Raw genomic sequence first — 15,210 nt, forward strand, 5'->3', positions numbered from 1 at the left:
ATGAGCCCTTGTGCCCCCGTTAATCTGTTTTTATTTTTATTTTCTGTTTACTGTAGTGCGAAAGCACTGGAATTAAATTCCTTTTGTGTGTCCCTATTGGCAGGATCCAAATAAGTACAGCTATATTATAGGATTTAACTATATACAATGGAACCATTTAACTGTGTGGAAGTCAATTGATTTTCATTTAAGATGGAACTTATATATACAGTTTATGTTTTCCCATTTTCTTTCACTTTTTTATTATTTTGATCCTAGACCACAGAGAAAAGCAAACAGTTGAATAAAATTCACCCTACGTTGTGTGCTAAACTTTCAAAGCAGCATTCAGTTTGATCATTGTTGCTTACATGACCACTTCATACAATTCATACAAAAGAATATCATTCGCACACAGAAACACAGACACAAATGAAAGCCTCTAAGGGATCAGAAGATACTGACTGCATTGTTTCCATGTCACAGGAACCATTGTTCAGGAACCATTATGAAGAAGCCAACGAAGAAGCCAATCTCAAAAGGAGAATCCAGGATACAGTGGTAGTGATTTTAGCAGGACTGGGTCTTATGTGTGCAATAGCAAGATATGCAGTTCAATGTGAGGTCGTACTCCCATTTTTTTTCATTTATAACATTTTTATAAAGGTATTTTTATATTAATAGACATCTTCATGACAAACAATCTCTCCTCACCTTTTATAAAAATGGAGGCTAGTCCTCAACTTACAACCACAATTGGGACTGAAGACAAACCTCCAAGTGGCTCAATGACTCTCTAAAAGAATGCAAATAACCAGCAGTCTGCAAGGAGTAAAAATCCTTCCATTCCCCACCATCTGGTCAAAGCTGCGGAAGCTTCTTGGATGAGAAGCGAAACGTCTTCGAAGAAAAACAAGAAAGTCCAGTTGCCTCTTGAAAAAAAAACACCTTTGGGACAACCATGACCTGGATGACTGAGAATCTCCATAGATGACTGCAACTTCCATTGCTAAGTGATGTGGTCATTAAGTGAATCATCATATGATCAGGCCAAGAAGAAACAGAATAACAGAGGAAGGAAGGAAGGAAGGAAGGAAGGAAGGAAGGTCACTTTCAAAGGACTTTTTTTTACTTTACTATGCAATTTGTAGAAAAGTTGCATCATTTTTTTAAAATAGTACTTGATGGAAATAACATTATTTGCATTCTGCAATAAGGTAGAGGGTTTTTTCCACTATTTTTTCTAATTAGATGTTGGCTTTATTTTTATTTTATTTTTTCTTCTGTAATGTTTGAAGCATTCATTCCAAAAATAGGAATAAAGGCTGTGAAGTTATTTTTGAAATAAACAAATTAGAATAAATTTAACAGCCTGATTTCCCTCCCACTGTCCCCCTTGTTAGAATGTCTCCAGAAGTCAAAAATCAAATGCAATTTCCCCCAAAGCGGAAATTCTAATTTATCGCAGATGTGAAGATTTTTCCCCCCATGATTTCTTTCCCTTTAATTGAGCTTAGAATTTTGTACTTCCCTCTCAAACAAAGTGTTAAATCTTCTGCTCTGAGCTTGGCAATCTTCGGTAGGCATGAAGGTCATTTTTTTTAATTAAATAGAACTCTTTTTTTTACACTTGCTTGAAAATGAGGATTAGTCTCAACAAGTTTCATTAAATAAACAGAGCAAATTAACATTTATAATACATCTTCATCCCAATCTGAATTGGTCTCATCAAAAGCCTATTAGCTGGCAGGCAGGGAGCTGCTTAGATGAGATGCAGTAAAAGATATGCTGAGATGCACACAGAACTTTTCATGTGTTGAATAAACGGTGATGAAGAATGCACACTTCCCTTACTCTCACCTCCTGAAATCTGAATGCCAATAAGTTGATCAAGCTAAAAAAAACAATGATTCAGGGGGAAAAAAAAGATTTCTAAAACAAAGGCACCTCAAATAAATTGACAGATTTTAAAAACAAAGGGTCTGTCCTGTGATTTAGATACAGTATGTCTTTTTCCTTTTAGTCCTTTCTGATGGACTAAAGTCGGGTGGAAGGGGACTATTCCTGCAGATTGTGAGGTGCAATTCCAATTGGCATATTCTACTTTAATTTGGATGCTTATTCCCGTTTGATGTTGTCTAAACCAGGGGTTCCTATTTTTTTTGTGTGTAATCTTAATGTAAGGGACGCGGTGGCTCAGTGGGTTAGGACACTGAGCTTGTCGATCAGAACGTCGGCAGTTTGGTGGATCAAATCCCGAGTGCCGCGTAGCAGAGTGAGCGCCTGTTACTCGTCCCAGCTTCTGCCCACCTAGCAGTTCGAAAGCACGTAAAAATGCAAGTAGAAAAATAGGGACCACTACGGTGGGAAGGTAACAGCGTTCCGTGCGCCTTTGGCGTCTAGTCATGCCGGCCACATGACCACGGAGACATCCTCGGACAAGCGCTGGCTCTTCGGCTTTGAAACGGAGATGAGCACCGGCCCCTAGAGTCGGAAACGACTAGCACACATGTGCGGGGGAACCTTTACCTTTACCTTTACCTTAATCTTAATGTAAAGGTAAGGTAAGGTAAGGGACGCGGTGGCTCAGTGGGTTAGGATGCTGAGCTTGTCGATCAGAAGATTGGCAGTTTGGTGGGTCGAATCCCGAGTGCCGCGTAGCAGAGTGAGCGCCTGTTACTTGTCCCAGCTTCTGCCAACCTAGCAGTTCGAAAGCACGTAAAAATGCAAGTAGAAAAATAGGGACCACTACAGTGGGGAGGTAACAGCTTTCCGTGTGCCTTTGTCATCTAGTCATGCCGGCCACATGACCACGGAGACATCCTCGGACAAGCGCTGGCTCTTCGGCTTTGAAACGGAGATGAGCACCGGCCCCTAGAGTTGGAAACGACTAGCACGCATGTGCGAGGGAACCTTTACCTTTACCTTTTAATCTTAATGTGCACAGCTCCAAAATGAACGCTTGAAACTGATATTTTGGAAAATGTGGATTGACTGTAACAACCACAAGGTTCTTCACAGCTCTCCTGGACTCTGTCTGCACCTTCCTGTAAGGGAGGTAAAAATCACAGTTGGGAAACCGTGATCTAAACTAATGCATGTAGACACACATAGGGAGCAGTTCTCCTATGAATTGGGTAGCATCAAAATGGCATTAAACCTAATCTTCTTCCATAGGTTTTGTCTCTAAGGAGAAGGACGATTTTATAGGGAAGGCTCCTGTGAACAGCCCTCTCCCATGCAACTGAGTGACTTAAGTGTTGGGAGCTTCTCATCGATAAGAGCATTAGAGATAATTGTGCATTAGGCACCTAAACACACCCCATGTTTGGATATAGCTGCTTCGATAATAGTGCCAATTTCTTTTTAATGCTTGGCAGTTATGCCAGAAATATTCTGGTCAGCAGAAAGCAAATCAATGGAGATTTAAATGCAGATGAACAGATTGGAATGTGGAAAGTAGCGCAGGTGTATGCAGGCAGCAATTCTAACTGGTTTCTTTGCCAAGATGCAGTAATGCTGCATGGCTGAGCTGCTTCTGGAAGAGGAAATGAGATGCTAACTTTGAATTAGGACTTTACTGATTCTGACTTCAGATCTAAAGCTCGAATTCTGGAACAGTCTTCTATTGGGGAATTTTAAAAATCCTCCACACAGAACTAGAGGTTAGTGCAACACCCAGAAAATCCATTGTCTACATGCATCAACATTGTAGAGGAGCGCCTAGATTAAAATTGTTTCTTGCATCCTGAAGTTCCTGAACTCTCCATTAAATTGGCTGGATCCATGTTTGAAGCACATGATTACACAGATCCTCATCAAGGGTAGGTGGATATTATGCATTTTCAGTTACAGGTCAAGGTGTTGGAAAAACAGAAAACAAATACCCGTGAACAAAAATGCCAATAGGAAGAGGTTAGATCAATTCCTATGATACTTCACACAGAGAGTTATTTCAGCAAAGAACTGTTCACTCATGGCATGGTTAAACGTCACTCTGATAATGTATCCTATTTAGAACATATGGGTTGCCCTGACTATTATTTTTTGCTTTTTTAGCAGACATGGTCCACTCTTACTGTTTAATATGGTGGCACACTAAAAAAAAGAGAACACTGATTCAATTTGCAGCCAAAAAGTGTATGAACAAATTTTTCACTGCAGCAGACTCTTTATGCAACTGATTTTTCACTGGGATCTGCTTACATTATCAGTCTTTCTCAAACTGGCCTTAAAGTACACAGCCAGGTTCCTTGACATACAGTATATTTCCTCAATTGGTAAGCTGCATTTTGTATCTTCATCACAGCCTATCTCAATGAAATTTTTAAAAAATAATGAGTAGAACTATGGGGATTTCGTTTGATGTGTTAAATTAATTGGAAATTTAAGTTTTAAGTTTTATTCCTAATGATGCATGCTTTTTAGCTGGAAAAATTGCACATAATTTTAATTTTCTAGAGAATAACCATTTTAAATATTCCCTTTCTCTAAGCTATCATGATTCATTTGATATGCAACTAGCAGTCCTACTAACACATACATGACAAGGTAAGGTAGAAAAGGTTTTTTTTTTTTACATTTTCTAAGAAATCCCTTAATATTAATCTTCTTGGTATTATGCAGATGCAATTGGCTACTCTACAATACTGAAATTGAAAGGGCAAAAGTTGGATTTTCTTTTGGCTATACCTTCAGACTCTTTTCCTGAATTAAATAGATTATTCTGAGAGGGAGAGGGAGAGATCTGTCAGATCTATAGCCATCGGGGACATCAGATTATGGTGTGCATCTACATTATCTGTGTTATATTTTCTCCTATGGGACAATTTCTGAATCAATGAGCTGGTTAGTAGAAGAAGACATATAGCTGCTGTAGCTTCATTTTTTTCCCCTTTGGCAGGGTGTCCTACTGAAATAGTTTATCTCAATATTACCTACATAAACTACTGTACATTTTCTTCTCTACCCCAATAATAATATAATCAGCTGAGGCATTCATTTTAAAAAACTTACTGTAAATGCTTTGGCCCTGTCTTTTTATCATCCAACTTATTCACCCATCTTCCATAAAAATAAATTTACAATCCTGCCTCTTTATGGAATTATATACTCACAGTGGAATAGTAACTTTTAAAATTTTCCAAAAAATAATCCACATCACAGTAGGTGAGAACTAAGGAAGGAAACTCCATGTTGTTGTTGCTTTATTTTTCTAGGCTGCTGAATGCTTAACTTCACCTTGGTTAGAGAATTCTAGCATTTGATTCCCAGTTTATTTCTGAACGTTATTATCCACTTCTCATATTCTTTGGAATATCTAAATGGCAAAGCTCCATCCAGAAGATACTTGATTATTTGTAGGTCAAGATTAAACTGTGGAGTCTATGGTAAAACTGAAGGTGTTACCTTTTTGGATAATGAAATGTCTGCAAGAAAACAATGAAGCTCAGAGAGCACCATGAACTCCACAAATACTCTACAGCATGGGTGTCAAACTGCCGGCCCGTGGGGCAGATGCATCATAGCAAAACTGCACCCACCCAATTGCCAGCAATGGCAAAAATATTGTGATACGTTGCAACACATCACGTGACATTGCAAGTTTGACACCCCTGCTCTACAGGATGATCTACAGGATCATCTCCTCCCATATCAGCAGAATTGTGCGTTAGGAGTTGGACTAAAAGCTTTACAATCCAACAATGGCAGAGTGGAACTAATTGTAAAATGTAATAGCACCTTTCAATAGTATTGAGACCACAATGAAGTTTATGACTGGATTGGTTGAGTGGGTTCCTGTCTGATGGTTTTCTATTTCTTCCTTAAGTATTGGTAGTTGTTGTAGAAGGTATTAATCCTGGAAAACCTGACTCTCTGACAAAAGAAAATGTGCTCAGTCATAGTGATTGGCATCATGTGTACTGAATCAACTCCTGACCACTGGAAATCATGGCTCTTGAGAGGTACCAGTGGTTAATAAATCAGCTAAGTCCCCATGAGGATGTATGCTAGGTATAGGTTGCTAATGTGGAGGTTGTTCCCATATGGAGCCAACAATCACACCTCTTTTTTTCCTGCTGTAGCTGCCTGCCACATGATAGGGGACAATGGGGCAGCTTTGTGATCAGAAGACCTCAAGTTTCTGAAAACGAAAATCATTTCAAATATGTCTAGAACAATTGTTCCCACATGGTTGTATTGCCTACAATTCAGGCACAAGTGATCTACTGTCTTCAACTTACAGCAGTTTTCTCTGCCTCCCACTAGGTGGCAAAGTCCATCAGATTTACACATTGTTCTCTCTCCAGTGCTCTTATACTCTCTCATTCTCTCCCCCCCCTCTCTCTCTAATTTTTAAAAAGTCACTTGTGCTAAAGGACAAACTATTCACTATAATAATTTTCAACATTTTAAATTCATTATTTTCCAGCTAAAAAAGAGACCTTGAATAAAGAACGAACAACACATTTAGCAATGATGATACTAGCTTTGGGCAAAATTATCTAGGAAAGCAATTTCCTTTCTTTTTCAGTTGTCTGGGAAAGAGAGGCCATGTATTTCCCACTACAAGTGGCAGTCATGATTCAGGAATAGAAACATTCTTCTCATTAACTTGCAGATAATGATAAGGCTGCTGGTACAGGGAAAATGTAGCTTGATTTTCCTGAAGTAACATTTGACCTTTCAAGGTTCTATAGAGTAAAAAAGTTATATTTGAGAGCATGCTTATGTGTGAGGGTACTCTCTACATAATTGGCGTTGTTTTGCTTTTGCTTTTAAAAAACACACTGCAACAGAAATAAAATAGCAACAATGCTTGTATCAATGCTTGTATCAATGCTTGTTTCAATCAATTGGATTTATTCCTCATTACCACACATATAGGTTAAAAAAATTCTACAGAAATGCCATTCAACATAAGGCTTTTGTTGTTGTTGTTGTTAATGACTCTTTCTTTTGCTGATCTGGAAATTATATATGGTATATCTTTCTCATTTAACAAAGAACAGAGATAACTACCCATAATGACTCTTGACCAATCTAGCTAAACTCACCATTTTCTACTGTTGGCTTTGTGTGTACAATGTGTTCACCTGCTGTTGGCTTAAGAAGGATTTTTCTCAACCCCATTCCTTGGCTTTTCATCATATACCAAGTGATAATGTGACTGCCTAAAATGTGATATCTGCACTGTTCTTTGGTGTGTGGTATGAATTCAGGTCTTCCAGATTGCCAGTCCTTCCTGGAGTTGCCAGGGATTAAAATTAGCTTTACAAATTATATATTAATAATAATAACATAGAAAGAAGAACACTTGCCTTCTGCTCTGAACTTAGCCATGGAACATTGTATTTTCAGCAGGGATAGTAATAGGGGGTAGAGAGGAGAAAAAAAATTCTAGACAATGACCACAGCCATGCAGTCAAAGCCCTGCTTCTTTTTTTCCATGTGTCAACACAAACATTCAGGACAGTCTTTGATGGCATGGTTGTGGTTGCCACTTTGACTTTTTAAATGCTCCCATCCCCATGGCATGCTAGAAAAAGGTGTTAGGAATAGAGTTTATACTAACCAGAAGATGTGCTGGGAGGAGGCTAAGTTGTCTGTAACTCAATAGCAAATGTACCATGGCCCACAACAATCACTAGCATCCCATTTGAGGTCACACCATAATATTAACAGAGGGATAGAATCAAGATCATGTGAAGTACTAATACCACTTTACAATGCCTTGGTAAGGCCACACCTGGAATACTGCATCCAGTTTTGGTCACCACGATGTAAAAAAGATGTCGAGACTCTAGAAAGAGTACAGAGAAGAGCAACAAAGATGATTGGGGGACTGGAGGCTAAAACATATAAGGAACGGTTGCTGGAATTGGGTATGTGTAGTTTAATGAAGAGAAGAGTGAGGGGTGACATGATAGCAGTGTTCCAATATCTCAGGGGTTGCCACAAAGAAGAGGGAGCCAAGCTATTCTCCAAAGCACCTGAAAGCAGGACAAGAAGCAATGGATGGAAACTAGTCAAGGAGAGAAGCAACCTAGAACTAAGGAGAAAGAAACTTCCTGACAGTTAGAACAACTAACCAGTGGAACAACCTGCCTCCAGAAGTGGTGAATGCTCCAACACTGGAAGTTTTTAAGAAGAGACTGGACAGCCATTTGTCTGAAATGTTATAGGGTTTCCTGCCTTAGCAGGGGGCTGGACTAGATGACCTCCAAGGTCCCTTCCAACTTCTTCTTCTTCTTCTTCTTCTTCTTCTTCTTCTTCTTCTTCTTCTTCTTCTTCTTCTTCTTCTTCTTCTTCTTCTTATTATTATTATTATTATTATTATTATTATTATTATTATTATTATTATTATTATTATTATTATTATTATTATTATTATTATTATTATTATTATTATTATTATTATTATTATTATTATTATTTTGGCAGGTAATTTCAGCAATGCCCTTTAAAATCAGGAAATAAGGTAGAAAGGGGAGGACAAAGCACCTGAAAGTTGAAATTTCCCCCATTTCTACTTTTAACATCTCTTTGATGTTGAAATAATAGAAAATACTTGTAGCTCGAGTTTTTGATTTTGGCAGTGGTTTGCTCTACAAGCTTGTTTCAATATAGTTTCTGAACGTTTTGTTACCAAACTAGGTAACATCATCATCAGGATTTATAAGCTAAGGAGAATGGGAGAAAAAAAATATCTTGCTGATGATGTTACCTAGTTTGGTAATGAAATGTTGAGAAACTATACTGAAACAAGCTCAGAGAGCAAACCACTTGCCAAAATCTCTTTGATATGTGCCCAAACCACCTAAAAATCAATTGAAAAAATGTCAGCCCTTCTCTTTAAGGTTGCTTCTCTGTCTCCCTGGACAACTGCTTACTGCCATGTCAGGAAGGCATTTTATTGTAGCCTTCATTTTGATCTCTCATCCCAATATTTCAATGGAAAGGGCTCATCAGATAATTTATGGTTCAGCATAAGAACTCTAAGGAGGGAAAGCAGTTCTACGAAAGACCAACCAAGGCAGCCATCAAGGGTACCCTGATACTAACAGTGGAAAGATTGTTCTTGTAAATAATGAAAGATACCATGATGCAGTTCTATGAACAAAGCTTCTGAAAAATCCAGGAACATCCTCATGCATTTATGCAAACATCTTCCTCAACAAGCAGACTAATTCTAATCTATAAGTAAAATAAACAGTGCCTCAGCACTGAGAAAGGAGACATTACTGATGGATAAAGAATCAGGAAATGGAGAAACAACCTCTCCCTGCATCTGTTTGTCTAAATTATTTATTTCATTTCTCAGAATGTATCTCTGTTACCACTATGGCTACTCTAAAACTGAGATGAATTAAATCCTGGACTGATAGGTAGGAGTAAATTCACTACATGGCTGTCTGTACATACTGTGGGTGTAATTTAACAGCTTTTAAAATGGCATCTCACTTAAGACAGAAGAATAAAATGGGGGAGATTGGAAGCCAGAAGTCTGGCAAAGTATGTCAAGGTGCTTTATAGAGCCTGCAACATCTATAAAACAAAAGAATGTGATGCCAGAATAAATGGACTGCCTTGGGCTGCCCTCCTTTTCATTCCTATTATTCAGGGTACCTCTTGTAAAAACATATTAGTGCTCAAATGAGAAAGATGCACAAAGGAGCAGCTTTATTTCCAGAAGACAGGGGCAATGGTTGTTTTTCACTGGTGGATTAGGTCTTTCTGGTGTTAATCATTTGACTAATGATTAATTGCTCCACCTAATGAACAGATGTCACAAAAGTAACAGTACAGTATGTCATATGCAGGGCTGTCATTTGGAAACTACTAGCCAAATCACCCTCTATAATCTGGAGCTTTCATAATTGCACAGGAAACTGCATGAAATGTCTTCAGAGTAAAATTCTGATGAGGCGCAAGAGAGACAAAGGTACAGAATAGGCATTGACAGTTCCTAAATTGCATTATGTTTTCAATTGTGAATGACACACAGATTTTCAAGTCTTGTAGATGAATAGGATATAAACTTGTTCAAAAGGAGGCAGGAACAGAAAGCATAGCAAAATGATCTATTGTATTGAGGTTTATTCAGGCATTCTTCTCAGTGGTGGGATTCAAACATGTGAACACCCGGTTCTCTGTGTGGATGCCACTTCCAGAAGTCCATTCTGGGCATGGGCAACAAAAAATTAGCTACCAGTTCTGCCAAAGTGGTATGAACTGGCTGAATCCCACCACTGATTCTCCTCCAAGTAACATAGGAGAATCACATATCATTTGTTTATTTTTTCAATTGCTATAGCCACCCATCTCAGCCAGATGATTCTGGATGCCTTGCAGTTCTAAAACTATAACAAAAGTTAAAAAAAACAATAAAAACATCCAAAGAATAAATACAAATATCATGTATTTATTCATTAAACAAAGGAACACTTCCAGGGAACTTTTTTTACCATTTATGTTACCAACCTCTGGAAGCTTTATGAGATACAGTTGTGTGTATCTCATAAAGATCTAATCATGATAGCCAGTTCAATATAGTGGTTAGCCTAGAAACCAGGAGATTGTGAATTCTAGTCTTGTCTAGGCATGAATCCAGCTGGCAACTCTGGGACAAATCCCTCTCTCCCAGTCCTAGAAAGGATGCAATGGCCAAGAAAACTTTCCAGGAAAACCTAAGGGACTTGTTCAGGTACTTACCAGGAGTCAGCATTGACTTGAAAGTTAGGTTTGGCTCAGTTAACTAAACTAAACTAGTAAAAAGTCTCTCCATAATATTGCTACCCACTTCAGGTAATATTTCCAATAATTTAAATTAAATTAAATTAAATTAAATTAAATTAAATTAAATTAAATTAAATTAAATTAAATTAAATTAAATTAAATTAATTAAATTAAATTAAATTAAATAAATTAAATTATTAAAATCTAAGCATAGGGTACTACCAGAAGTGGGTAACAATATTATAGAGAGACTTTTCACTATGCCAGTATAGCCCTTTCATTTTCTTTACTGGAGGTTTCTGATTCTGTTATTAGAACACAGCCATTTTGATAACTCTCAAATATAACAGAAACTAAGGAGCTGTGTTAATGGAGGAAAAGGTGGTTGTCCTGTATGCTTCCCAATAACTCTACCAGAAGTAAAGAAAGCCAAAGTTGATCCTTGAAATACTTTAGCTCCAAAATATGATGGGAAAGAAGCAATTTAAATGGAGAAAAAGAAAACTGTAGCCAATCCTGGTGCATGTAATTTCTGCCAGTTTTGTAGCATCTTTTTAATATCCAGCCATGAAAGAAGAGCTTATGCAAAGCATTCAAAAGGCAGTGATGGGCCAGCAACTTAAAACTGGTCTCCTTGACAACAGCCCACATTACAAATGAGCAAATAATTATTAATGTAGCTCAGCAACTCATACATTTCTCTACCACAGTCAAATATTTATGGGTAGAGAAAAGGCTACAGTATATTCTGAGGTAAGATGTTTTTTTTTAAAATGATCTTGTGATGAAAATCTTATATGAGTACAAGTAAAGGAGTATTTTTTTGTTTTTGTTTTTGTTTTTACTTTCCCTGCCAGGAAACATGTCCAATCCTCATTTAAGCAGTACAGCTACAAAAATAGAATAAGGACCAGTAATTAATGACTAATTTTTAAATGGTCATAGAAAATACAAAGCTGTTTTTCTTGGCTCTGAGATGACATCACAGTGGGTTCCAGGGCAGCATCACTCGTAGAACTATCTTATAGTTCATTCCTACCTTCAAATATGAAAAGCCTGAATGAAGTCAACTTTCCCAAAGAAGTTGTGGATAAATCCACAGTTGCAATACCCTCACAAATGTTGCTGTTTTTATTATTATTATCTCCTCGTCCTCCTGCAGTTTTCTTGGCAAGGTTTTCAGAAGTGATTTGGGCAAAGAGAGAGAGTGATTGGCCTAAGGTCACCCAGTGGGTTTTGCACCTAATGTGAGACCAGAAGTCACACTATCCTCTTTCCAGGCTGTCACTTTAACAAGACCAGTAGATCATACAACAGGTATCCAAATGGGAGTTCTTCCAGATTTACCAGCCTATTAATGCCAAAATGTTTATTCTATGTAGTAAAGGATATAACCCCAAAGCTGTGTACATATAATCAATTCAGAACTCCAAGAGATAAAAAGAGGTTGTGATGGCCTCAAAGCTATAGTTACTTATGAATCATAGCAAATAGAGGAAAAAAGTCTTATTTGCTTTATAAACTGTTGCATAAGTGAAATAAAAATGATCTAGTTGCCTTTACCACTGAGCCAGGATAGTAATGGAATTAGATTTAAAATGCTAAACTTCCAAACATTGCTGAACAAAAATACAATTAATTTATGGAGACAATACATAATGCCATTTGAATATGTGTGGGCAAAAGAATAATGTTTTGATAAATACATTAAAAATGAACCAGATCTATCTGAGCAAAAGAAGAGCCCATTGTTCAGTAAAGCAACATAATCTTAACAGAGACAGAGCAGTAACATAGGCTATAGCAAAGCTTCTGTTTCTGCACAATACAATCATTCTACAGTACTTAGATTCTTATTGACAGGAGGGTGTGAGCTAAATTTGTCTCTGGGACATGTGCGGATAGTGCTACCTGAACTGGTTTTCAAAGCTGTGCCTAGCAGCAAAAATGATACAGAAATAGAGTTGATACTTTTTTCCCCAGACAAGAACTCCTAGTCTTAAAGATGTCCCAATACTTCCAGTAGCTGACTGGAATCACTGCAAAAGACTTCTATCTACATACTACATATAAAAAGAAGCCTTTTCCAGCTACTAGAAATATTACAGGAGATCTCAGAAGGTAAAGGAAGCAAAGCAACACCACAATTTTATTTTCAGAAGTGGGGAGGCCACATTGTGTCACAAAGCAACTTTTGTGAAGTACCTTTTTAGGAGATTTAATTCAAGCAAACCACTTATTTAAAGCTTTGCATGGTCCTACCTGTTACCCTCTACCTCATAATTTACAAGAGTTTACAGGACTCTTAATGAGACTGAGATATTGCTAGCATCATGGGAACATGACTTGTTATGCCTTCCAATCAGTTGTCCAAGTTTCATGGCACCTTAATAACCATATTGAGGATAGATTTTACATCCCCACAGCATTAGGTGGCATGATGCTGGAGGAAATTATAAGTCAGCCATAGAGAAATGGCCATTTTTTTCTGAGGGACATACATTTTAACCTATTCTCTCCATTGATTTCATTAGGGCACTGGTAAGAAAGAGCAAAGATTACAGAAGGCGGCATTTGAATGTCTGTTTTATGAGATTTTATGAGGCATTACATTGATCTTAGTTATCTGATTTCTCTGTGTATTTTTACTCAAATGGATTTATAGGTCCTTCTTTCCTGAAGCTGTGGCTTTCCCTCTTGGCAAAGTGAGCCCCTTTGGTAATGGTAAGGGCTGAATGAAGAAAGCTTGTTGTGGAGGCCCCATATCAAGTTACTTCTGGTGGTTTTCTGTGGGATTCTCTTCTTTGTGCTTCAATAGAATTTATTTATTTAGCGTATGGCTGGTCACACACAGAATTAAAAGCACTTCATATTTACAAGTTAGATCAGTTAAAACTTTTTTTAAAAAAGAAGCAATTATAAAACCTAAGAGGAAAACAGAAATAACATTTCAGAGTTTAATGTCAAGTTTGGAGATCCAGTCAGTAGCTGCCGTTGTTATGTAGAGGAAGTCCTTAAAATCTCCTGGGTATCTTCTATTAGTGCATTCCGTCACTATATGTTGGATAGTCTGTCGGGGAGCCCCGCAATCACATTCTAAATAGCAAGAGATGAGGATGGGTTTCCTAGAAGAACAGATCTTCTGACATAGCACCAGTATTCTGCTATTGATTCCTTCATTTGCCATGTGCAGATGCTCCATTGACTCCATAGTTCTGAACAAAATAAAGAATATGACAGTATTTTTATGTTCATTTTGTTTAAATGTGCCCCATTATACTTTCCCTTAACACAAGGATGGAAAACGTTATCTATATTTATAATAAATGTGAACCTTATAGAATGTCCAATAGTTGCCACAAAATAATGATATCATATAGATCTAGTGACTTATGCCCACATAGTGTGGTGGCCCATGCCAGTATATCACTAAGGGTGATTTATAGTCTTCTTCCAATATCTAATGGCAGGGAAATTTTTATACTGTATTCTTATAGATCAGACATGTCAAACACAAGGCCTGGGGGCCAGATCTGGCCCGCAAAGTGGTTTCATGTGGCCCGCGAAGCCATCCTGGAAACAGTGAGAGAATGGCCCCCACTGCCTTGGCCCTGGCCCAGAGACCCTCCTTCTGCCAGAGACCCTCAGATCTGTCCCACTCCTGCCCAGGCCCCCATAGGCACCCTTGATGTGAACGATGTAGAGCTGGCCACGCCCACCCAGTAGGCCATAGGCACTCTAGCCACGCCCACCCAGTAGGCCACACCCACCCTGAGGGCAACCACAATGCTGATGCGGCCCTCAATGAAATTGAGTTTGACACCCCTGATATAGATGTTGCAAGATTCCATTTTAGAGTTGATATGCTGAGAAAGTAGTTCTGATTCTTAAACCATACTTGATTTTTAAAAAGAAAAACATGTAGCATACATAATTGACTGATTATTTATGCCAGCATTCCCTTTTCTATGTCATTTTTGCAAAGTTATCATTTCATAATACAGAAAACTGCAATTTTCATTAGACGTCATGAATGAAAGGTTATCTATGGCCAGCAAAGTCATTTTTAGATGTGGAATCAGAGCAGGAAGGCGGGGAGAGAGGAATGTCTGTTTCAATTTTACCCAGTACTATCAAAGCAAGTTAAATAAGGTTGAAATTGTCAAATATATTTAAGTATATTTTATAAAAAATCTTGGAGGGTGGGAAATCAGCATCTGAGTGCACGTCAAAAGAAATGTATACTTGAATTTCATCTACCAACTGGAAATTGCTATTTTTTAAAGCTTAGTTAACCAAACCTTGGAGTCTGGAGATACTTTTGATGATAACCAGACTGAATGAACAAAAATGTGTTAATTTAAGTCAATGAAAACAGTAATCTTATTTGCCTGATCTAATTTGCAATAACTTTTTACTATATCCTTCTGATTATCCTATCAAATTAATTTCTTCTACATGGATTTATTTTTCCTCCTCTCTTCCATAAAT

The sequence above is a fragment of the Vipera berus genome (genome assembly GCF_964194415.1).
Source record: "Vipera berus genome assembly, chromosome: 2".
In the NCBI taxonomy this organism is placed as follows: domain Eukaryota; kingdom Metazoa; phylum Chordata; class Lepidosauria; order Squamata; family Viperidae; genus Vipera; species Vipera berus.